Source organism: Physella acuta, unplaced genomic scaffold, assembly GCF_028476545.2.
Source record: "Physella acuta isolate Inbredline_101_S28 unplaced genomic scaffold, ASM2847654v3 ptg001284l, whole genome shotgun sequence".
NCBI lineage: Eukaryota > Metazoa > Mollusca > Gastropoda > Physidae > Physella > Physella acuta.
The window spans coordinates 256689-281703 of NW_026732799.1; the positions used below are offsets into that span (position 1 = coordinate 256689).

At 42.2% G+C, this 25015-nt stretch overlaps 1 protein-coding gene across 1 annotated transcript in view; it reads right to left on the reverse strand.

Annotated features, from left to right (window-relative positions):
- Positions 1–21174, reverse strand: part of LOC131958029 (buccalin) — a 64693-nt gene extending 43519 nt beyond the window's left edge. Inside the window, exon 1 of the mRNA XM_059322919.1 lies at positions 20813–21174. The gene's annotated coding sequence lies outside the window, so the exon portion shown is untranslated. The remainder of the gene's footprint in view (positions 1–20812) is intronic.
- Between the last annotated feature and the right edge of the window lie 3841 nt (positions 21175–25015).

Consider the following 25015-nt stretch of genomic DNA (forward strand, 5'->3'; position numbering starts at 1 on the left):
GGTCCTGATGGTCCTATAATACAGGTCCTAAAGGTCCTGCATAGTCAGCAGGTCCTGATTAGTCTATTGTTGTAGACAAATATTTCGGTACGTGTAAAATACAACATAGAAGATGTGAGGGTTTGTCTGTCGTTACAGTAATGACAGCTAGAGCTAGGTCAGGTTTAACGTCGGTTTAACGTCGGGTTAACGTCGGATTAACTAGACATTTTGTCAGGTTTAACGAAGGGTTAAGTCTACAACAAAGCCAAAACTCTAGGACACTGTTCTCATTGATGTATGAATCTTTGGGACTGATGTTATGTCAAGGGGTTATGTGAAGGGGTTATGTAAGGGGTTATGTAAGGGGTTATGTAAGGGGTTATGTGAAGGGGTTATGTGAAGGGGTTAGGTGAGGGGTTATGTAAGGGGTTATGTAAGGGGTTATGTAAGGGGTTATGTGAAGGGGTTAGGTGGAGGGGTTATGTAAGGGGTTATGTAAGGGGTTATGTAAGGGGTTATGTGAAGGGGTTAGGTGAGGGGTTATGTAAGGGGTTATGTAAGGGGTTATGTAAGGGGTTATGTAAGGGGTTATGTGAAGGGGTTAGGTGAGGGGTTATGTAAGGGGGTTATGTAAGGGGTTATGTAAGGGGTTAGGTGAGGGGTTATGTAAGGGGTTAAGTAAGGGGTTGTATGAAATGGTTATGCAGAGGCGTAGCGACGGGAGGGGGAGGGGGGGCGGGGGGTACATATGTCCAATGGCGCCGACCCTAGGGGCACCAAAATAAGCTAATTTAGGTGCTATTTTAAATTATAAATATAAAACATTTATGGGGGGGGGGCGCCAAATTGAAAATTTGTCCCCGGGCGCCGGGAGGGGTCGCTACGCCACTGTGGTTATGTGATCGGATTATGTAGATGTGTTTAAATAGTTTTAGGAGGACAAAAAACCTGATGCCGGCACTGTGCAACCTGCGTGAACCTGCAACCCGCATGAACCTGCAAGCTGCATTAATTAACCTGCACACTGCAACCGGATATTGAGAGCTACAGATATACAAAAACTTATGACCGCCTACGAGCCATAAATCCCCCATTGAACAAATGACTAAATGAAATAGTGATTGTCCCCGAAAGAACACAGCTGATCTAAACGTCTGTGGAACCCTGGTTCTTTTATATCATTCTGCCATTCTAGTTGTGATCGTGTTTCCACGATAGATGCAGTGGTCTTGTGTTACCTCCCCTTACCCTTGCTGACATGCGCATTACGTGGGAGAAAACCCCGGCTGTTGATTGGATATTCGCGCTTCATTGAATATGATTAGCTCCGGTTGCAGTCTGAAGGCTGAAATCTTTGGGGGGGGGGGGGGGGGGGGGGGGGGATGGAAGCGTTAAACGAATGTTAAACGTTCGGAGGACGTTGGATGTTAGTGGATATTAGATGTGAGTAGATGTTTGGTGGATGTTGGATGGTTGGTGGATGTTGGATGGTTGGTGTATGTTGGATGGTTAATGGATGTTGGTTGGATGTGAGTGTAACTCGGAGAATGATAGATGTTGGTGTATTTTAGATGTTTCGTGGTGGTAGTTAGTGGTGCTATGGTGGTAGTTAATGTTGCTGTGCTGGTAGTTAATGTTGCTGTCGTGGCAGTTAGTGGTGCTGTGGTGGTAGTTAGTGGTGCTGTGGTGGTAGTTATGCTGTGGTGGTAGTTAGTGGTGCTATGGTGGTAGTTAGTGGTGCTGTGCTGGTAGTTAATGTTGCTGTGGTGGTAGTTAGTGGTGCTGTGGTGGTAGTTAGTGGTGCTGTGGTGGTAGTTAGTGGTGCTATGGTGGTGGTAGTTAGTGGTGCTGTGGTGGTAGTTATGCTGTGGTGGTAGTTAGTGGTGCTGTGGTGGTAGTTAGTGGTGCTGTGGTGGTAGTTAGTGGTGCTATGGATGTAGTTAGTAGTGCTATGGTGGTAGTTATGCTGTGCTGGGTAGTTAGTGGTGCTGTGGTGGTAGTTAGTGGTGCTATGGTGGTGGTAGTTAGTGGTGCTGTGGTGGTAGTTATGCTGTGGTGGTAGTTAGTGTGCTGTGGTGGTAGTTAGTGGTGCTGTGGTGGTAGTTAGTGGTGCTGTGGTGGTAGTTAGTGGTGCTATGGTGGTGGTAGTTAGTGGTGCTGTGGTGGTAGTTATGCTGTGGTGGTAGTTAGTGGTGCTGTGGTGGTAGTTAGTGGTGCTGTGGTGGTAGTTAGTGGTGCTATGGATGTAGTTAGTAGTGCTATGGTGGTAGTTATGCTGTGCTGGTAGTTAGTGGTGCTGTGCTGGTAGTTAGTGGTGCTGTGCTGGTAGTTAATGTTGCTGTCGTGGTAGTTAGTGGTGCTATGGTGGTAGTTAATGTTGCTGTCGTGGTAGTTAGTGGTGCTATGGTGGTAGTTAGTGGTGCTATGGTGGTAGTTATGCTGTGCTGGTAGTTAGTGGTGCTATGGTGGTAGTTAGTGGTGCTGTGAACGTTGTCTGCAGTGGTGTTGTTGATTGTCGGTGTTGTAGCAGCTAGCATCTATGGCTGTCTATGTCTCATGTCTATGTCTCATGTCTATGTCTCGTGTCTATGTCTGTGTTTTGGTCTCTCCACTTAATTTCAGTGAGCCGACGACCATCCCCCCCACATAGTCCCCCCACCCCCCACCCATTGGTCACTTGTAAGCCCCTAAGCCGTCCCATCTTACCCCGTCCCCGATCAAATCTCTATCTCTCTGCCACTCTGGGCAGCCAATCTAGCCGGGGCCATCGATCCTAGGCCTATCTACCTGTTTAGTGGAAGTTACTAGAACCATTTAGAGTACACGGCTATCCTCCAGAGGTTTAGAAATAATATAATTAAAGTGTTACTTGATTCATTAATGATTTTAAGATTTGTTTACGGATATTTTAAATAAAATATATTTAAAAGATTTTCATGACTGAAAAGAATGAGAGGCTTCGACTTGATATAAGAAGTACGACAATTTCGGATGTTTTACTGCACGTGTCTAGGTTGGGGAGTAAGTGAGGATGGGGGAGCAGATGATGACGTCAAAAGCCGCATCATCAAGGTCAGGGACATTTCCAACATTCTTCGCACAACCTGGGCCAGTACAACCTGGGCGTCCCGAGCTGTGTCATACTAGGGCTAGTTGACGGTAATGTGGCGTCTGGACACATCACAACATACATCAGACTACTCTATCCACCATCCACATCAGACCATCTCTCTATCCACTGTCCACATCCGAAGTCCACCACTTTATCCACTGTGACACGATGACCCGCTGAACTTATCGCTGTTTTCCTCGTTACTTTCATCACTTCATTTGTTTTCTCCAACCGTTTTAGTTTTCAAGTCGTTAATTTTCACGGCCTTCGTCATCCCGACTAGACTGTAACCCGGCTCAGCGGGCACCCCGTCCCCGGGCGCCCTGGGCTGTGAAATTGTCACATGGTACAGGACTTTAATGCCTCCCCCCACCGCCTCTTGTGGCCCCACCCACCTCCCTCTGCACCATGTCCGCTACAACGACTGAGGTGAAGTTAATCAAATAATGCGTACATTAGAACAACCCAATGCCCTTCTTGCGTACGGTAAAATTATGTACACAAGTACATTGGAATATATTTCAAGATTTACAACTTTGACATGTACACATGTCTCTATTTAATATATTGTCACTTACATTGAGAAAGTGTTCACATTTACACCATTGACATGTACACCTTTGTACACGGCCGAATAGTTAGCACACCATTTACAACAGGACACAAAACGACGACAAAATAGATCTGGACTTAATTGAATGATTTCGTCTAATTAATGAGACACGTCTTTAGCCATTCTCTTTACGATCCTGCCACAGGAGGGAGAATACAAAAACGTCCGGCTCAATGGTTCACGGTTCACTGCCGGCTGATTGAAAGCGCATTGGAAATAAAGCCGGCAGGAGCCGGTGGACGTCTCCAGAAATTATGTGTAACACAGACCTCATCTTTTATTCCGCCAGACTTTTCTTTTCAGCTTAACGTTTAGAAGTTAAGAAACAAAATTATCATTTTTAAAATAAAAGCTTTTTTTTTAAATTGAATCTTAACCTTTTGACAAAAGACTTTCATCTAAACCTAACATATTTTAACAATGCTCTTGTCTCTAAATCCATCGGATGTTAAACCTAAACCTAACCTCTGTACACGGCTGAACCTTACCATTAGAACAAAGCCCTGGTCTTTGATTACCGTCAACTTTTGTTTCCATTGAAAGCTGGAATCAATAGAGCACTCAATTAAACAGGACCATCTTTTTCTAGTGTTGTCTGTTTGTCTTTGTGTCGCCTGCCCGTGAAGGACCGTATGTTTTGTGTCGTCTGCCCGTGACCGACCGTACGTTTGTCTGTATGACGTCTGTCCATCGACCGTACAGTTTTGTTACACACTGTCGCGCGTCGGTGCGGTGTTGTGGGGGCGTCACGGACCGTGGGGACACGCTTGGGTAGGTTTCAACGTTCTCATGGTCTGTACACGTCATGGGCCTAAATACGTCATGAGCCTACATACGTCGTGTGACGTACACCCAATGCCGGCTAGCGTGTGACGTACACCCCATGCCGGCTAGCGTGTGACGTACACCCCATGCCGGCTAGCGTGTGACGTACACCCCATGCCGGCTAGCGTGAGTGCTAAGTGCTACCGCTGATTACATTGAGGATCCCCGGCTGATCATGACAGTCTAAGGTTACAGGGATGAGTTGAATGAAGGGATAGCACGTGATTGGCTAATCTAGGCGATTAGAGGCGGAGTCAAGGTGTTGAACAAGACACACTAAACACGACAGGCGAGGTTCATATAGGTGACATTAGGTGACATTAGGTGATATTAGGTGACATTAGGTGATATTAGGGAATATAACATAGGCTCACATAGGTGACATTAGGTGACATGAGATCCAAATCTAACCCACATGTCATCTGATCAAAATAGACTAACGCATCCAAATGTCATTAGATGACAGGGCCAATTTAATCGGCGTGACTTTGACTTGAGACTTAAGATCGTGAAATAGTTAGGCCCCTTCTTGGTTTTGTTAAAAGTATGAGGGAGGGGGTAGGGGTGGGGCAGTTTGGTCGTGGGTACGTCTTACAGTTTTGGGTCGAACTGTAGACTATCGGATAGTCAAGCGAACGTGCTACATTTTGACCAGGCCGGCTCGCTATGGCCAAAAAATTTAGGTTAGAATAGCAACTGCATTGATCACAATTTAGGTTAGAATAACAACTGCATTGATCACAATTTAGGTTAGAATAGCAACTGCATTGATCACAATTTAGGTTAGAATAACAACTGCATTGATCACAATTTAGGTTAGAATAACAACTGCATTGATCACAATTTAGGTTAGAATAGCAACTGCATTGATCACAATTTAGGTTAGAATAGCAACTGCATTGATCACAATTTAGGTTAGAATAGCAACTGCATTGATCACAATTTAGGTTAGAATAGCAACTGCATTTAGAGTTTCTTCCAGGCATCTCTCTCTTCGCCCCCCCCGAAAATTTTTTACGGCCCCCTCCCCCCCCCCCCCCCCCCCCGAACGAAATGTAATTTATATAATTTATATAGAAAATATATACTTTTAACAGTGTCCGCCCCCCGAAGAAAGTTTACCGCCCCCCCCCCCCCCCCGAAGATTTCAAGTGCCCCCCCCCCCCCCGGAGAAAAAAGTCTGGAAGAAACACTGACTGCATTCATCACAAAACTTTCCATCCGACTCGACGCCAACATGTGTTAAACCACTATATCAAATGAGATGTATTATGTGTTAAACCACTATATCAAATGACATGTATTAGGTGTTAAACCACTATATCAAATGACATGTATTAGGTGTTATAAAAATTAAAAACGTATAGCGGTGACCGTATTGATCTTAAAACCGACATAATTGTCTAATTGCTGGATTACGTGCCTTAACCCGACATTTAAACCTAACCTCATCACGTCATCTGTGACCGGCAATTTGATCCCCACCCCACCCCCCACCCCCCACCCCCAGCATCAGATCGATGGCCAAGTTCAGAGGGCGATAATCAGTCACACACCGCTAAGTTGGCGTGAAGCTTCTATTATGTCTTTAGCCGATTAAGTTAATCACCGGCGGGCACCGCGTTGGGGGGGGGGGGGGGGGGTTAGACCCCTCCCCGCCCACGTCATCTCAATATTCAAGCTATTTATAGTATTAACAAGTGAATTATCCTGTCTCTCCCCTACATAGAGACATATCATCAAAACGCTAACCTGATATGCCTTATATCAAATGACTGATATAAATATAAATCAGTCAGACAATTTTTGGATCCTGTATCAGTCGTCATCTAGATCGAGCGTTAGGGAGATGCCTCATAGACTCCAGGACATATTTATCACGTTGTCCCCTCTGTACATTTGATTAAAGACTTCATTACATACAATATATGCGATAAATAAAACACGACTTAAAAGCTTCACTACATACAATATATGCGATAAAGCAGAAATATGATATAAAATGTGTGCTATAGAGCAACAAACGTATTCAACTTGGTCAGCTTTTTAGCGCTGAATTCAATGACGTAATTGGTGATTAATCAACGAATCGACCTGTTTTTCTATTCTTCTTGGATGCTATATGTAATCACTCCATTCCACACTACTGCCATCACTTGCTCAAAAATTCAGAATCAATTGTTCGTTCAGTCAGTCAATCTATCTTCAGAATGTATTTTTAATTCGTTCATTAATTCGGTCACTCTATCGTGAAGAGCAAGTGCATTCAAGTTTAAAGCATTGTGTACATTAAAAACACATAACTGAAACTGTTTATGATCGTAAATGCATGATACTTTAAACTGAGTTAAGTAAACCTACAATGTGAAACATAGTGTCCATATTCTAAAACACAACACAATACTTAAGGAAGCTTTCGACAAGAAACTTCCTTGAATATCTAGTACAAAATAATTCTTTTTGAACAGTTCCTCAATAATCTGGCACAAACTCGTTCCATAAAAATATTACACAAAATAGTTCTACAGAACTTTTGCTTAAATCTCTTCTACAATTGATTACTAAATTGAACCATCATATGATTGCTACATTGAGCCATCATTTCATTGCTACATGAGCCATCATTTGATTTACTTGAATCAGTTTACTAAGACGCTTCAGTGCGCTTGAATAGAGCGTGAGGCATTCCATAAGACAGGGGAACAATGACGTATAAGGGAACACACGGGAACATGTAGGAACTTGTATATGACGTGTAGAAATCACGTGTAGTTCTGAAAGCTTGCTGGAGCTAAGTTTTATAAAAAGACAAAAACTGCTTTAAGAAAACCAAATCGCCACTTCTAAAATCAATTTTAGCAATATTTTTACTAATTTAACAAGCTAGCAAGTGACTCAATGAATGAGGCATATTGACGTGTATCTCGCTTTGATCTTACCAGAGGCTGGATGATTACAACAAGAAACCCATGCTACAGACCAGTTGCCAGACAAAGTTACAATTTTTGTCCCATATAATACAATTTCATGAACTTCTTGACTCCCCCCCCCCCTCCTCCCAAACTAACGAGCTTAGAGCCGCTCCAAATATAATTCAATTTTTCGCCACTCCGATATGCCAGATTTTTGGTGCGTCTGCTGATGATGCCACCAAATAGTATGCCAGATTTTTGTGTGATCTATCTTTTGGCCGTAGATTGTCAAAGGCAGCTTTTTTTTTACGTTTGGACTGACTTGCAATTTTTGTCACCAGTAGCACCTCAGACTATAGAGGTCTATGCATGTGCTGGGGGGGGGTGTATATGCTTGTACCATCACTCACACTTATAACTAATTTAAAAACTTATACTAATGTCATGACGCATCGCGATTAATTTTGGAACAAATATGTTTTTTAATCAAAACGCGATATTCAAATTAACTAAGAAAAATTAAGAAAATTAGAATTGTATGAGTAGACAATGAATGAATGAGTCAGTCATACAACTCCCTACATCTGCCTGTGTCCATGTTCACCACACCATCAGGCATAACGTTTGTCCACCATATAACTGGCACATATACCTAGCAGTCTATAACACCATATAACTGGCACATATACCTAGCAGTCTATAACACCATATAACTGGCACATATACCTAGCAGTCTATAACACCATATAACTGGCACATATACCTAGCAGTCCATAACACCATATAACTGGCACATATACCTAGCAGTCTATAACACCATATAACTGGCACATATACCTAACAGTCTATAACACCATATAACTGCCACATATACCTAACAGTATATAACACCATACTACCACATATACCTAACAGTCTATAACACCATACTACCACATATACCTAGCAGTCTATAACACCATATAACTGCCACATATACCTAGCAGTCTATAACATCATACAACAACCACATATACCGAGCAGTCTATAACATCATACAACAACCACATATACCGAGCAGTCTATAACACCATACAACTGCCACATATACCTAGCAGTCTATAACACCATACAACAGCCACATATACCTAGCAGTCTATAACCCACCGACACATTGAACCACTGACTTGATTGCTTCTAGCCACACGTGGCATATAAATAACCACATTTAATCAACCACTTTAGCACAAGCTATGAACGTGCTAACTTATTAGCATACCTTGTGAGAATAAGGTTTAAACCCCGGCCCATAGCACGGGTACTCAATGCGTGATTGCTGAACCAGTTTATGGCTGGGGATATTTTGATGAAGTGAAGTCATTGTCTTGGAATTTGCCGGGACACCGACCTTCTCATAGAGCAGTTCTTGTAACTGTTGCATGAATAATGGATGGCCGATAGCAGACGGCACTTTCTGGGGGAGGAGGGGCTCAAACCTCGTGTCATAAAAGATGGCTAGAACACTTCCACGACTCAAATCTCGTGTTATAAAAGATTACTAGAACACATCCACTGGAGCAATGAGCACAATAATTAAATACTGCGTCAGTCTCGACCCTTAAAATGTGCACGCCTTCTAAATTGTCCGGCATTGAAGCTGAGAGTTAAGGCAGGTAATATAAAATAACAGGGAGAAAAATGTATGGCTTAAGCAAAAACTTAAATGAAAGCATTAAAAGTATCTAACATACAGTAGTTGTTGAATTTGTTGAGGTCATTCGGTCAAAGGAGAGTGTGTGGACAGAACGAGTGAATGTGAATGCAAATAACAATAGAGAAGACAGAGACGATGAGTGGAGTGGGGAGATTGATGTTAGTAATGTTACGTCCACAGTAGGTCTTTAAACCAGGTCGGGGGGGGGGGTTGATGTTACTTACCTCCACAGTAGGTCTTTACAGAGGCGTAGCGAGGGGGGGCGAGGGGTGCGGACCGCACCTGGTGACACCATTTAGGGGGGTGGGGGGAGGGCAAAAAATAGCAAAACTTGAGGGGGGGTGCAAATCGAAATTTTGAGGGGGGGGGGGCTGCAAATCGAAAACTTGAAAGCGGGGGGGGGGGGGTGCAAATCGAAAATTTGTCCCCAGGAAGGGTCGCTACGCCTCTGGGGGGTGACACCATTAAGTGCCGCACCGGGTGACACCCGACCTCGCTACGCCACTGGGTCTTTACACCAGGTCAGGCGGAGGGTTGATGTTACTTACCTCCACAGTAGGTCTTAACACCAGGTCAGTGGGGGGGGGGGGGTTGATGTTACTTACCTCCAAAGTAAGTCTTAACACCATGTCAGGCGGGGGGGGGGTTGATGTTACTTACCTCCAAAGTAGATCTTTACAGCAGGTCATTAAACACATCTTGGGGTGAATGTTGAACTAGACAACAATAGTAGTGTATAACTACGGTCAGACTTAAGGAAATGTTTGACACTGATAAGTAGCCTTTAGTTGTACACACAGTTGTACACACAATTGTACACACAGTCATTACGACCAACGACCAATTAAAGGGGTCGAGTGATGTCACAATGGTCAGTCTAAGGTCAGTTCAGTTTATTTAGGACGGACACGATGCCATTGGTATCATGCACTGGCAGAACTGTGGTGTGTGAGTCACAACAACAACATCCACCTTTAATGTACCACACGACAGCAACATGGACTCTACTCGAGGTTTAGTTGTAAGTCTGTTTCTGTCTGTCACAGAAAAAATACACCATATAGTTGTAAGTCTGTTTCTGCTCTACTCTCTATCCTACCATCTCTCCACTGTAATTGTATTTTAATGACATTACACTTGACAAAGTCACGAGCTCATTAAAATGCACGTACCCCCCTGCCATCATAACTTCACGACCGGCACAAGCATCAGGTGCCATTAAAAATCAATACCTGACGTAATTAACATATGTTACACCCTAATTATCCGCAGCACTCTAATGTGGGCTTTAAACACGTCAAGATTAAAAACTAAATCTATTCGTCCCACAAGTTGGTGAATTTTTTCTTCGCTTATTTAACCAAGTCGGAAATAGCGTGGTAGGATGTAATGGCACCAAGTTATAATCCCTAGATGTTGATGTGGCACTTTGTTATGTCCCTTTGTTGTGGGGGCGGCACTAAGTTACTTCCCTTTGTTGTGGGGGCGGCACTAAGTTATGGCCCCTTGTGGCGCAGTCGGCCGAGTATATAGCCAATTTGTGCATCAGAATTGGCGAAACAACAATGGACGATAACTCCATAATATCTCATCGTTTTAAACCCACTTGAAAACCTAACTCTGATCTAATACCTGAGGAAATTAGTTGTTTTGTTTGTAACAAGTTAATGGTGAGATGAAGGTTTGGAGCCATAGTGTATGGGGATGGATATCCCACGATGATAATTAGCAGCTTAGCAGTTTTCTGCAGATTGGTGTAATGGGATCTAAAGACGAGACGGTAATGATCTGAATAGTGTTCACACAATAAGGTAAGGTGAAGCATTCAGGATCCAAATATTACTCACAACATAACGTAACCGGAAATATTTCCGAAGCGGAATTACCTAGATAAAGTTTTGGTACAGTGATGACGTGTTATGACGTGACGTCACCTGATGTGACGTGATCTAGTCACGTGACGTCAAGTGTCTGCGATAAAGTTTTACACTTTTTATTTTCCTAAATCTGTGTATAGGAACATATTTAGAAATGAGGAATGCAAATAAAAAAGTCAAATATTAAGTAGAAGATGTCTTTAGAAATTACGCACACACACACACGCGCGCACCCACACAAACAAATAAAACATCCCAGACCATATGTTATACAAACTACCCCAAGATGGCGGTTACTATAAAACAAACTACCCCAAGATGGCGGCTACTATAAAACAAACTACCCTAAGATGGCGGCTACTATAAAACAAGCTACCCGAAGATGGCGGCAAAGAAAAAGGTCCCACAGAACAAAGCTAGGCGGAAACCAGTCAACTTTAATAGGGCCTGGCATTGTGGGCCGTGGTGTCCAATGTTGACGGCTGAAATCTGTGTGTTTTGTTACACAGTTGAGAAGCCTGAGGAAAATTGAGCGACTAAAGTAAATCTAATGGAACAGTTTTCGTCATTCAGCTGGGTCAAGTCTGTCCCTCAATAGGCTAGCTCACTTGCTGCAGGCGGGTATAAATAGATCAACGGGATTTTAAAGTTTATAAATAGATCAACGGGATTTCAAAGTTTATAAATAGATCAACGGGATTTTAAAGTTTGTAAATAGATCAACGGGGTTTTAAAGTTTATAAATAGATCAACGGAGTTTTAAAGTTTATAAATAGATCTACGGGATTTCCGAAGGGTATATTTGTATTCTGTTACACAACCTTTGTTTATTTTTCCTATATACATAAAAATATGTTTTATATAATCTGTGCTACAGATAAGATCTGAAATACCAAAGCCTTGAATGTATTCTACAGAAAGAATAAAAACCCCGCTTTGTTTTGTTGCGTCTAATACAATCAGAATTCCCTTGAACACAGGTCTAGGAAGACTAAAGCAAACAACCAGAGTATAATACAATCCGAATTTCTTCAAACACAGGTCGGGGAAGACTAAAGCAAACAGCCACAGGTCGTTGGCCAGTGTTTGCTTTTACTTCCTCGGCGAATCAAGAAAAAATAATGGAACCTTCAACACGATTAAAGTATAACAGAAGCGGTCTTTTGCTCACACTATCGACATTACGGGGAGATAACTTCAGCAGGCTTGGATAAAAATACTGGAATATATCGTGACTAGATTCTGATATAAATACTGGCATATATCGTGACAAGATTCTGATATAAATACTGGAATACTAATATCCTTTTGAAACTAATTAGGGAGTTTGATAGATCTATACTGAGCTAGAATACACTCAAGAACTAGAATAATTTCTTTCTCAAGACGTAGACAAAGAATAATTTGAATTTTAAAAGCCCTCGAAAACGTTTGTAATTTTTTTTTTATAGATCAGAAGAATTCACGTTAAACGTGCAAAAATAAATCCCAATCGTTTAGTGATGTAGTGGCCGTAGCACAGCTAGATGGCGATAGAAAACCACGAGTCGTTAAGGTACATGGTCGTGTAGCGGGTATACGTCTTACAAGCTGTACATGTCATAGCACCAGCACAACTTGACATTTAACTCTGCATCTTCAGCGTGAGTACTCGCGGGCGTTTCAATTGAGGTTTGAGAGTATCATAAGAAACGCCACACTCACGCGACGCATGCGCACTACTTATCTGTTTCCGGTTCGAACTAAATAGTCCTACCATCGTGTGCGACCATTGGTCTAGATGTTGACTTTGATATGGTCATGAGGAGTACACAAATATTGGCTTAAGTGGAAATTTTACTTGACTAAAACAGAATACATTGGCGATCAAACGTATTGTAATAGAAAATATAAGATTTCCATAACATTCTCATCAGATAAGCGTCATTTTTAAAATAAATGTTGAGGTTGGGTTAGGGTCACACTATTGATCCCACCCCACCCCTTTCCACACTCATACTGCCCCCTACCCCACTCCCACCTCCACCCCCAACTAAAACACACTGCCCCCTCACCCCTACCTCCACCCCCAACTAAAACACACTGCCCCCACCCCACCTCCGACCCCAACTAAAACACACTGGCTCCTACCCCCACCCCCAACTAAAACACACTGCCCCCCACCTTACCTCCACCCCAACACTGGCCCTGCCGAAAGATGGATTATATTGCTGCTGTGCAGTGTCTTCATTACCGGATTTTGCCGGCACTAAAAACCGGTGCCCTTGTATCTTGAGATGGCCATTATTTCCATGCCAGATTTTTGTGATTCTGCTCATAATTTAATAACCACGGACCGGTTGGTGGTGACGTCACTAGCACGGTCAGTCAGATCCAAATAACCGTGGTGGTGGTTTGGTTAATCGGTTAGGCCGGTCAAAATATTTGGTTAGCCGGTTAGACCGGTCAAAGTGTTTGGTCAGCTGGTTAGGCCGGTCAAAATATTTGGTCAGCCGGTTAGGCCGGTCAAAATATTTGGTCAGCCGGTTAGGCCGGTCAAAATATTTAGTCAGCCGGTTAGGCCGGTCAAAATATTTGGTCAGCCGGTTAGGCCGGTCAAAGTGTTTGGTTAGCCGGTTAGGCCGGTCAAAATATTTGGTCAGCCGGTTAGGCCGGTCAAAGTGTTTGGTTAGCCGGTTAGGCCGGTCAAAATATTTGGTTAATCGGTTAGGCCGGTCAAAGTGTTTGGTCAGCCGGTTAGACCGGTCAAAGTGCTTGATCAGCCGGTTAGGCCTATCAGAATGTTTGGTTAACCGGTTTGACCGGTTAAGTGTTTGGTTAACCGGTTAGGCCGGCCATGCGGTAAAAATGTACAGAAGTTGGACAGCCAGATGATGTCAACTTTCTGTCAATAATCTGTCATAGACAGATGTCTACATTGCCATTCTGTCGTCCCTTCTTACGAACCTTTCATGCTGTGCTATAATAAACCTTACATTTAGTCAACTCTACATTGTCGTTTTGTGGTCCATTCTTGTAAGCCTTTCATGCTATAAACCTTACATTTTGTAAACCTCACACCTCACTCCACATATTGTAAAGATAGACAGGCAATAAATACAATTACGCGAAGCAAGATTACAGAAAAATAATAGAAACTTTTATTTGACTTGGGTCACAACAAAATTTGAATTTGAAATCTAACTGAATCAAAAGTACATATATAATCCAAGTTTTTTGCAAGGGCTCTATTTATTAAAGGGGCATTTTGTCCCATTCTGTGTACAAATATTATATATCTAATTAACTTTCATTAAAATCACCCACGACTTTTAGCCAATTTAAATGGGTAGTATCCACACTTCTTCAAATTTATTTCAATTTACCATATTGTTAAACATATTAGTTTTAATTTTAAATCTAATTAATCAAATGAATTGAAATGTATAAGTTAGTTATGTACATTAATTTATTTCAATTTAATCTACCTAACTTTACTAACATTTATAATTAGACTCACACGGATGTTTAAAATATTAATATATTCGACGGTCCAGAGTCACACTTGTCGTATAAACAAATAATGAAATTTGAATCTTAGTAGACTATTTCATTAATGTCAAGAATATTTGTACATTATTTCATTAATGAGAAGAATCTTTAGTTGATGTAATCAAGAATGAATGCAAACAAATAGTTAATGACTTGAGCTGACCATTGACTCCGCCAGCCCAATGTTTGAGCGTAGAGATGTCGATCTCTTGTTTAGCACGTGAATGTGGCGAGCCATCAAGTCCCACAGAACAATTCTCTGACCACAGAACAATTCTGTTGACCACAGCCCTCTCCACCAACAATAGAATCCTTCTCGCACATTGAAAGCCACTAACTGTAAAGTGATCTATCAACCATGGAATAATGACGTGCTCTAGATCCGTGCGGTCTGTCTTTAATGGCCTTTGTCTTCTTCCTGTTTCTGGTTGTGTCATGCGCATTTAGGAAATAAAAATTCCGGCATTTTTATTCCCCCCTAGCAGCACGCAAAACATCCTATCACCCCATAGAGCCTTGGCGATCGCATGTTTTTATTTGTATTTGATCAAATCGTACAAATGTTGAGCGATATGCGTCCGATTTAACCGCCAACATATCAATACAATTAATTAGGTGACGATATTAAACACCAAACTTCAAATTAATTAGCTGGCGATAATAAATGATTGTCGCCTCCAAGGTTGTAGTTGAATGATATCTCGACATGCACACTTCTCAACCGGCCATTAAGACGTAATTTTTTTCTTCGAGTTCGTGCAAATTGTTTTATTGTAGAATCGCTCATTATTTTTATTTCATTTTATTTTCTGTGCAGCGCTGATGCTAAATTTAAAACAAATAAAATACTTTTTGTGAAGGTGTTTGATCAAGTGGTCTGATAACGTACGGACTTTATTTTTTTTCTAGACATCATACACTACTGTGTCAAATTGGAACGTAAGTGAAGTTGGAAACTCGTGGGAGTAATGTTATATGAGATACGTCTACAAAGGTACAGAAAAAAAATGCGAATTCCGCTTTTTGGAAGAAAATGTGGAAATTTCACATTAAAGAATCAATTTTTGTTCATGTCATCCATCTCGACATACGAAATATCCAGACTCTGATACCTATGACAAAACACCCATTCTCCCATAGCAATACATCACCTCCACACTTCCACCCCCACCCCTGTCAACATGCGTATGTGCCCCTCATTGTCCCCCGTACCCACATCCCTCCCCACCCCAGCGGCTACAGTTGGAGCGTGGCAAAGATTCCCACGTCGAATCTCCCAGCAATTTGACGCCAGCCTTATCCATCAGGAGAACACAAGTGGAATGTAATTAATTAGCCGGATCGAATTAATTTCACCGATACAGTCGGAGATTGGGTGAGACATACGATCGCAGGTAAAAACTGGCAGACAAGACGATTGACGTCTGAGGAAGGGGGACGTCTATAGAACGGAGCACGTCTGAAGAATGATAGACGCCACATTCATGTTCTCGTCTGTCTTTTGGAGTTAGCTGGATGACGTGGTACGTTATCAGGATAAAAGGTGTAAGGACGTACGGGGGTAGGTAGGACGTATGGGGGGGGGGACAGGACGTACGGGGGGGGAGTCAGGTCGTACGGGGAGTCAGGACGTACGGGGAGTCAGGACGTACGGGGGGAGGGGGGGGGGTCAGGACGTACGGGGGTGGGTAGGACGTACGGGGGGGGGCATGACCTACGCGGAGTCAGGAAGTTTAGGAAGGGACCGCTGAAAGATCTTGCTGTTTTAAATCACAATTTTGTGCTAAAACGACATTAGCTTTTAAGCTCTGTACAAATTCATGATTAGAACTTTAACTACACACGCAATCACGTGATCTGTTAACCCAGATAAAAAGTTTCAGACCAGTACAGATATCTAAATCTACATGGCATCCTGTCAGTGGAATATGTCACTGTGTCACAGTGGTCTGTGTGTGACAGTAGTCTGTGTGACAGTGGTGTGTGACAGTGGTGTGTGTAAGTGGTGTGTGTGAGTGGTCTGTGTAACAGTGGTCAGTGTGACAGTGGTCAGTGTAACAGTGGTCAGTGTGACAGTGACCTTCAGTATGACAATTGAATGATCATCAGTAGGACCATTGAATGGCCTTCAGTAGGACCGTTTAATGACCTTCAGGAGGACAATTGGATGACCTTCAATAGGACCGTTAAATGACCCTCAGTAGGACAATTGAATGACCTTCAATAGGCCCATTGAATAACCTTTAGTAGGACCGCTGAATGACCTTCAGCAGCACCATTGAATGACCTTCAGAAGGACGATCGAATGACCTTCGGTAGGACCGCTGAATGACCTTTATTAGGACCATTGAAGCAATGAAATCATTAGCGGCGTGTTGCTGTCGCGTCACCTGAACGACTTGTTGTCAAAGAGAATTCCACTCACCCTCATCCTGACCGGCACCCGAACACAACCAGGCTATCGCACGTGCGTCCGTGAGTGAGTGTTTGCACGTGTTTATCGCTTCACAGATCCGTCAAGCTTGTATGGAGGGGGGGGGGGGGGACATGAAACTGATCCTCCGGTCGCCTTTGTTTCAAGCTGCGATTAATTCTTCTCTGCTGGTATCAGATGTGTGAGATCACAACAACAGCAGCAAACTGGTGGTGAGTTCACAACAACAACAGCATCAACTTGCTGGTGAGTTTATAGAACAACAGCATCAACTTGTTGGTGAGTTCACACAACAGCAACAGCATCAACATGCTGGTGAGTTTACAGAACAACAGCATCAACTTGTTGGTGAGTTCACACAACAACAACAGCATCAACTTGCTGGTGAGTTCACACAACAACAGCATCAACTTGTTGGTGAGTTCACACAACAACGGCAGCAACTTGGTGGATAGAATGGGTAAATGGTTCAGTGGAGAAAATGATGTTGTGAGAACTGACCACTAAGATGCTGTTGTTCTTTTGAAAAGTCACCACATTTCCGATTACCGGAAAGCTCTCAAAAGATAAATGTAATTTCATAGAATAGTTATATATATATATATATATATATATATATATATATATATATATATATATATATATATATATATATATATATATATATATATATATATATATATATATATATAATTTCATCAATATAACTGAAATGGTACTCAAGTTCACATTCACACACACACACACACACGTATACACAGACTTACATAAAAAATGCCAAAGTAAGCTTTTCCGACTTAAGGAGGTGTAAAACAATTACACTTTCTCTATACTTCGTATACAAGAAAGTAGAAATGAGGCTACCATGTTAGCCGTGAAACTATGGGTACAGTGCTAGGGGAGCAGTAGAACCATGGGTACAGTGGGAGGACTAGACTAGACCTGGAGCAGTAGAACCATGGGTACAGTGGGGGGGGGGGCTAGACTAGACCTGGAGCAGTAGAACCATGGGTACAGTGGGGGGGGGGGGCTAGACTAGACCTGGAGCAGTAGAACCATGGGTACAGTGGGAGGGGGGGCTAGACTAGACCTGGAGCAGTAGAACCATGGGTACAATGGGAGGGCTAGACTAGACCTGGAGCAGTAGAACCATGGGTCCAGTGGGGGGGGGGGGGGGCTAGACTAGACCTGGAGCAGTAGAACCAACAGCCATTCTTCCAGCTGCCGATAAAAAACCTTATCTCCCCCCACCCCCCGGTCCAATATCCCAGGGTTTACAAACCGAGTTCCCCCTAGGCTCGAGCAGCTTAACTGGACCAGCTGTTCTTCCTGACGGGGCTCATTTCCCCACCCTGCCGCCGCCCTGGCCAGGAAATAGACTCCCAGCAGACCTTTACATACCCGCCCCTTAGTTGCCGGTTGACCATTTCATAATCTAAAATCGTGAACTACACTAAATATATTGAACTAATGAGGTACAGATTTGTTTTCGGCTTAACAATGATGTAGGTACTTGAAGCATTCAACAACGCGACTAATTTAAGATTTATCTGTTTGCAACAAGTGGTGCCTGACTCATCCTGATGAACAAACTGTCGGTGATGGACGCTGTTTTATAGATGACAGAGATGATGTGTTAGATGACAGAGACGATGTTGTGTTAGATGATAGAGGCGATGTTGTGGTAGATGATAGAGTTGATGTTGTGTAAGATGATAGAGACGATGTTCTGTTAGATGATAGAGGCGATAGTGTGGTAGATGACAGAGTTGATGTGTTAGATGATAGTGGCAATGTTGTGTTAGATGATAGAGGCGATGTTGTGGTAGATAACAAAAACGATGTTGTGTTAGATAACAAGGACGATGATATGCTAGATAAGACGAGGAAATGCACTTAAGGCCAATCACCAATCTTGATGAATATCAAGTTCTCTGCTCTCTGGGAGGCGTATCTTGATTTGTAATGTATTGCTAATAATTAATGAGCTACGTAGATGGGTTAAGTGCCATAGAATGATAGGGTTATGGTTGTGTTTAGGGTTAGGGTTAGTGTTTGTGTTTGTTTTAGGGTTAGGGTTAAAGTTAATGTTTGTTTTAGGGTTAGGGTTAAAGTTAGGGTTGAGATAAATTTGGGGTTAGTGTTACGGTTGAAGTTAGGGTTTGGGTTAAGGTTAGGATTAAAGTTAGTGTTACGGTTAGGGTTTGGCTTAAGGTCAGGATTATAGTTAGGGTAAGGGTTACGTTTGGGTTGACTTTGTGTCAAAGCTGGAAAATGAATCGATTGGAACTTTGTAGCTTAACATTCACGGCGTACGTCAGAGGCATTATGACCAGAATAAAATGCCGCTTGTTGGTCAAAAATGACCTCCCCTAACGTCAGTAAAAGTAATGCCCTTTGTTGGTAAAAAACAACAAAAAAGCCCATTAAAAACTATGCCATCAGGTGAATTTAAACTAAAAAAACAAACCTTTTAGCATTAGCTGTTTGAATTCACAGCCACATTTCACCACACACAATTTTAGCATTAATTAAACATTTTTTTAGCAAGTCCCTAATTCAGGTCGGATAACTCTGCAGATCTTAATCCAAGACCAGCAACTGTATGAGGGTATTCAAGAAGGATAACCCTAGAAAACCAGAAGGATAACTATGATATATCGATATTTCACGTAAAAGACAGTTGTGGTTCTTTTATGGCTTGCACTCAGATGACTTTATAAGCAGACAGTTCTGGGTTGTTTCAGTCAAATGTGCATTAGAGTTTGTTTTGTTTTGACAAGTCAGTTCCTAGGATTATTGTGGGATTATTTCAGTCAAGTGTGCATTAGAGTTTGTTTTGTTTTGACAAGTCAGTTCCTAGGATTATTGTGGGATTATTTCAGTCAAGTGTGCATTAGAGTTTGTTTTGTTTTGACAAGTGTGTTAGAGTTTGTTTTGTTTTGACAAGTCAGTTCCTAGGATTGTTGTGTGATTATTTCAGTCAAATGTGCATTAGAGTTTGTTTTGTTTTGACAAGTCAGTTCCTAAGATTATTGTGGGATTATTTCAGTCAAGTATGCATTAGAGTTTGTTTTGTTTTGACAAGTCAGTTCCTAGGATTATGTAACCACAAGGATGTTGTAACCACAATAATATTATAACTTTGTAATTTTTTATAATTTTAATGTTATTTGCTGAACAGAAGGAAGGGACGGCCCTCACACTTATAAGGTTTTCCAGGCATTGTTTATAAAGTATATAGCTAGAAATACATGGCTAACAAGGAAATAGAGATACAGAAGCACGAGGATGCTACTAAAGAAAAGCATAGAGTCAAGATTGAGATAATAAGAAAGGAAACAGAAAATGCTGAAATGAATGCATTAGGAAAAGAGGCTGGAGTTATCTAAATACTTGTGTACCAAAATACTGGCTGTTCTATTATGAGGATGAGTTGTTTAATAACCTGAGTATTTATAAGTTTTCTAGGATAGTACGAATTAAAGAATGTTTAACGGTAAAAAAAAAAAAATTACCAGCCGGTATTTTAAACGTAACGAACTAGTACAATAGAATCGGTTATGCCCGTGTGCCGGGTATAAGTTGGATGGACACGGCTTAGAAAAGCTGAGAAAAATATGTTCAAACTTAGGGTCACATATTGTATCGGTACATTAGGCAAGATTCAAACTGGTTTTTACATTAGGGTCACATATTGTATCGGTACATTAGGCAAGATTCAAACTGGTTTTTACATTAGGGTCACATATTATAGCACGGGGTTGGGGGGGGGAGCATTTTAAACTTGCTTTAAAAGACAAACTTTGTAGAATAGGGGAAAAAATTCTTACCTGAGACAATCGGATAGCGCAGACAAATATTAGCAGACGAAAGGCAAAATTGACATCAGAATATACACGCTCGTCCCTGTAGTTCGCTGTTGTGTTATCTATCAATTAAATTCCAATATTGCTTATCTTTGTTCAACAAAAGTTCTATTGTCTTAAGAAATCGTACAACAGTTCGCCTGCAGCTAATATTTTGTTGGAATAGTCTGAAAAACTTGTTTAGCTGTTTGTTACAATTTTCTTTCCTTGTCTCGCCCGTAGCTTTCTCTACTTAGCAAATTAAACAACCAAACTACCAGCATCAAAGACCCGCTCGAAAAAGTCTAATTCTTCAAAAAAAGTTGGCTCCAAAACATTTATAGGCGGCAGCGGGAGGAAGCATCTACCCCCTCGAAAGCTGGGCATTGGTTGGCTGGCGGCGGGCGATAGCGGGCGCCACCCACGTGCGCATGCGCAGTGAGGCAGGCGCCGAATCGGTGTGCGAGTGAGAGGGTGAAGCAAGATTTCCCAATCCTGGAATCTGACTCGTCTCAGAGAATCTGACTTGTCTCAGAGAATCTGACTTGTCTCAGAGAATCTAACTCGTCTCAGAGAATCTGACTTGCCTCAGAGAATCTGACTCGTCTCAGAGAATCTAACTCGTCTCAGAGAATCTAACTCGTCTCAGAGAATCTGACTTGCCTCAGAGAATCTGACTCGTCTCAGAGAATCTAACTCGTCTCAGAGAATCTAACTCGTCTCAGAGAATCTAACTCGTCTCAGAGAATCTAACTCGTCTCAGAGAATCTAACTCGTCTCAGAGAATCTAACTCGTCTCAGAGAATCTAACTCGTCTCAGAGAATCTAACTCGTCTCAGAGAATCTAACTTGTCTCAGAGAATCTAACTCGTCTCAGAGAATCTAACTCGTCTCAGAGAATCTGACTTGTCTCAGAGAATCTGACTCGTCTCAGAGAATCTGACTTGTCTCAGAGAATCTAACTTGTCTCAGAGAATCTAACTCGTCTCAGAGAATCTGACTTGTCTCAGAGAATCTGACTTGTCTCAGAGAATCTGACTCGTCTCAGAGAATCTGACTTGTCTCAGAGAATCTAACTTGTCTCAGAGAATCTAACTGGTCTCAGAGAATCTAACTTGTCTCAGAGAATCTAACTGGTCTCAGAGAATCTAACTCGTCTCAGAGAATCTAACTCGTCTCAGAGGATCTAACTCGTCTCAGAGAATCTAACTCGTCTCCTCAGAGAATCTGACTTGTCTCAGAGAATCTAACTGGTCTCAGAGAATCTGACTTGTCTCAGAGAATCTAACTGGTCTCAGAGAATCTAAATCGTCTCAGAGAATCTAACTCGTCTCAGAGGATCTAACTCGTCTCAGAGAATCTAACTCGTCTCAGAGAATCTGACTTGTCTCAGAGGATATAACTCGTCTCAGAGAATCTAACTCGTCTCAGAGAATCTAACTCGTCTCAGAGAATCTAACTCGTCTCAGAGAATCTAACTCGTCTCAGAGAATCTAACTCGTCTCAGAGAATCTGACTTGTCTCAGAGAATCTAACTCGTCTCAGAGAATCTGACTTGTCTCAGAGAATCTAACTTGTCTCAGAGAATCTAACTCGTCTCAGAGAATCTAACTCGTCTCAGAGAATCTAACTCGTCTCAGAGAATCTAACTTGTCTCAGAGAATCTAACTTGTCTCAGAGAATCTAACTCGTCTCAGAGAATCTAACTCGTCTCAGAGAATCTAACTCGTCTCAGAGAATCTAACTCGTCTCAGAGAATCTAACTTGTCTCAGAGAATCTAACTTGTCTCAGAGAATCTAACTCGTCTCAGAGAATCTAACTTGTCTCAGAGAATCTAACTCGTCTCAGAGAATCTAACTTGTCTCAGAGAATCTAACTCGTCTCAGAGAATCTGACTTGCCTCAGAGAATCTGACTCGTCTCAGAGAATCTAACTCGTCTCAGAGAATCTAACTCGTCTCAGAGAATCTAACTCGTCTCAGAGAATCTAACTCGTCTCAGAGAATCTAACTCGTCTCAGAGAATCTAACTCGTCTCAGAGAATCTAACTTGTCTCAGAGAATCTAACTCGTCTCAGAGAATCTAACTCGTCTCAGAGAATCTAACTCGTCTCAGAGAATCTAACTTGTCTCAAATAATCTAACTCGTCTCAGAGAATCTAACTCGTCTCAGAGAATCTGACTTGTCTCAGAGAATCTGACTTGTCTCACAGAATCTAACTCGTCTCAGAGAATCTAACTCGTCTCAGAGAATCTGACTCGTCTCAGAGAATCTAACTCGTCTCAGAGAATCTGACTTGTCTCAGAGAATCTGACTCGTCTCAGAGAATCTGACTCGTCTCAGAGAATCTGACTTGTCTCAGAGAATCTGACTTGTCTCAGAGAATCTGACTCGTCTCAGAGAATCTGACTTGTCTCAGAGAATCTAACTTGTCTCAGAGAATCTAACTCGTCTCAGAGAATCTGACTGGTCTCAGAGAATCTGACTTGTCTCAGAGAATCTGACTCGTCTCAGAGAATCTGACTTGTCTCAGAGAATCTAACTTGTCTCAGAGAATCTAACTGGTCTCAGAGAATCTAACTTGTCTCAGAGAATCTAACTGGTCTCAGAGAATCTAACTCGTCTCAGAGAATCTTACTCGTCTCAGAGGATCTAACTCGTCTCAGAGAATCTAACTCGTCTCAGAGAATCTGACTTGTCTCAGAGAATCTAACTGGTCTCAGAGAATCTGACTTGTCTCAGAGAATCTAAATGGTCTCAGAGAATCTAACTCGTCTCAGAGAATCTAACTCGTCTCAGAGGATCTAACTCGTCTCAGAGGATCTAACTCGTCTCAGAGAATCTGACTTGTCTCAGAGAATCTAACTTGTCTCAGAGAATCTAACTGGTCTCAGAGAATCTAACTTGTCTCAGAGAATCTAACTGGTCTCAGAGAATCTAACTCGTCTCAGAGAATCTAACTCGTCTCAGAGGATCTAACTCGTCTCAGAGAATCTAACTCGTCTCAGAGAATCTGACTTGTCTCAGAGGATCTAACTCGTCTCAGAGAATCTAACTCGTCTCAGAGAATCTAACTCGTCTCAGAGAATCTAACTCGTCTCAAAGAATCTAACTCGTCTCAGAGAATCTAACTCGTCTCAGAGAATCTGACTTGTCTCAGAGAATCTAACTCGTCTCAGAGAATCTGACTTGTCTCAGAGAATCTAACTTGTCTCAGAGAATCTAACTCGTCTCAGAGAATCTAACTCGTCTCAGAGAATCTAACTCGTCTCAGAGAATCTAACTTGTCTCAGAGAATCTAACTTGTCTCAGAGAATCTAACTCGTCTCAGAGAATCTAACTCGTCTCAGAGAATCTAACTCGTCTCAGAGAATCTAACTCGTCTCAGAGAATCTAACTCGTCTCAGAGAATCTGACTTGACTCACAGAATCTGACTTGTCTCAGAGAATCTAACTCGTCTCAGAGAATCTAACTCGTCTCAGAGAATCTAACTCGTCTCAGAGAATCTAACTCGTCTCAGAGAATCTAACTCGTCTCAGAGAATCTAACTCGTCTCACAGAATCTGACTTGTCTCAGAAATCCCAAATGTATATCTCCGCTGAACTTTGAGACAAAGATTCTAATTTTTCCAAATCTGTTCGGACACCAACAGTGTAACAACAATCTCCGACATGGCCCAACTGTCACAACAATCTCCGACATGGCCCAACTGTTACAACAATCTCCGACATGGCCCAACTGTTACAACAATCTCCGACATGGCCCAACTCTGGCCACAACAATCTCCGACATGGCCCAACTGTTACAACAATCTCCGACATGGCCCAACTGTTACAACAATCTCTGACATGGCCCAACTGTTACAACAATCTCCGACATGGCCCAACTGTTACAACAATCTCCGACATGGCCCAACTGTTACAACAATCTCCGACATGGCCCAACTCTGGCCACAACAATCTCCGACATGGCCCAACTGTTACAACAATCTCCGACATGGCCCAACTCTGGCCACAACAATCTCCGACATGGCCCAACTGTTACAACAATCTCCGACATGACCCAACTGTCACAACAATCTCCGACATGACCCAACTGTTACAACAATCTCCGACATGGCCCAACTGTCACAACAATCTCCGACATGGCCCAACTGTTACAACAATCTCCGACATGGCCCAACTGT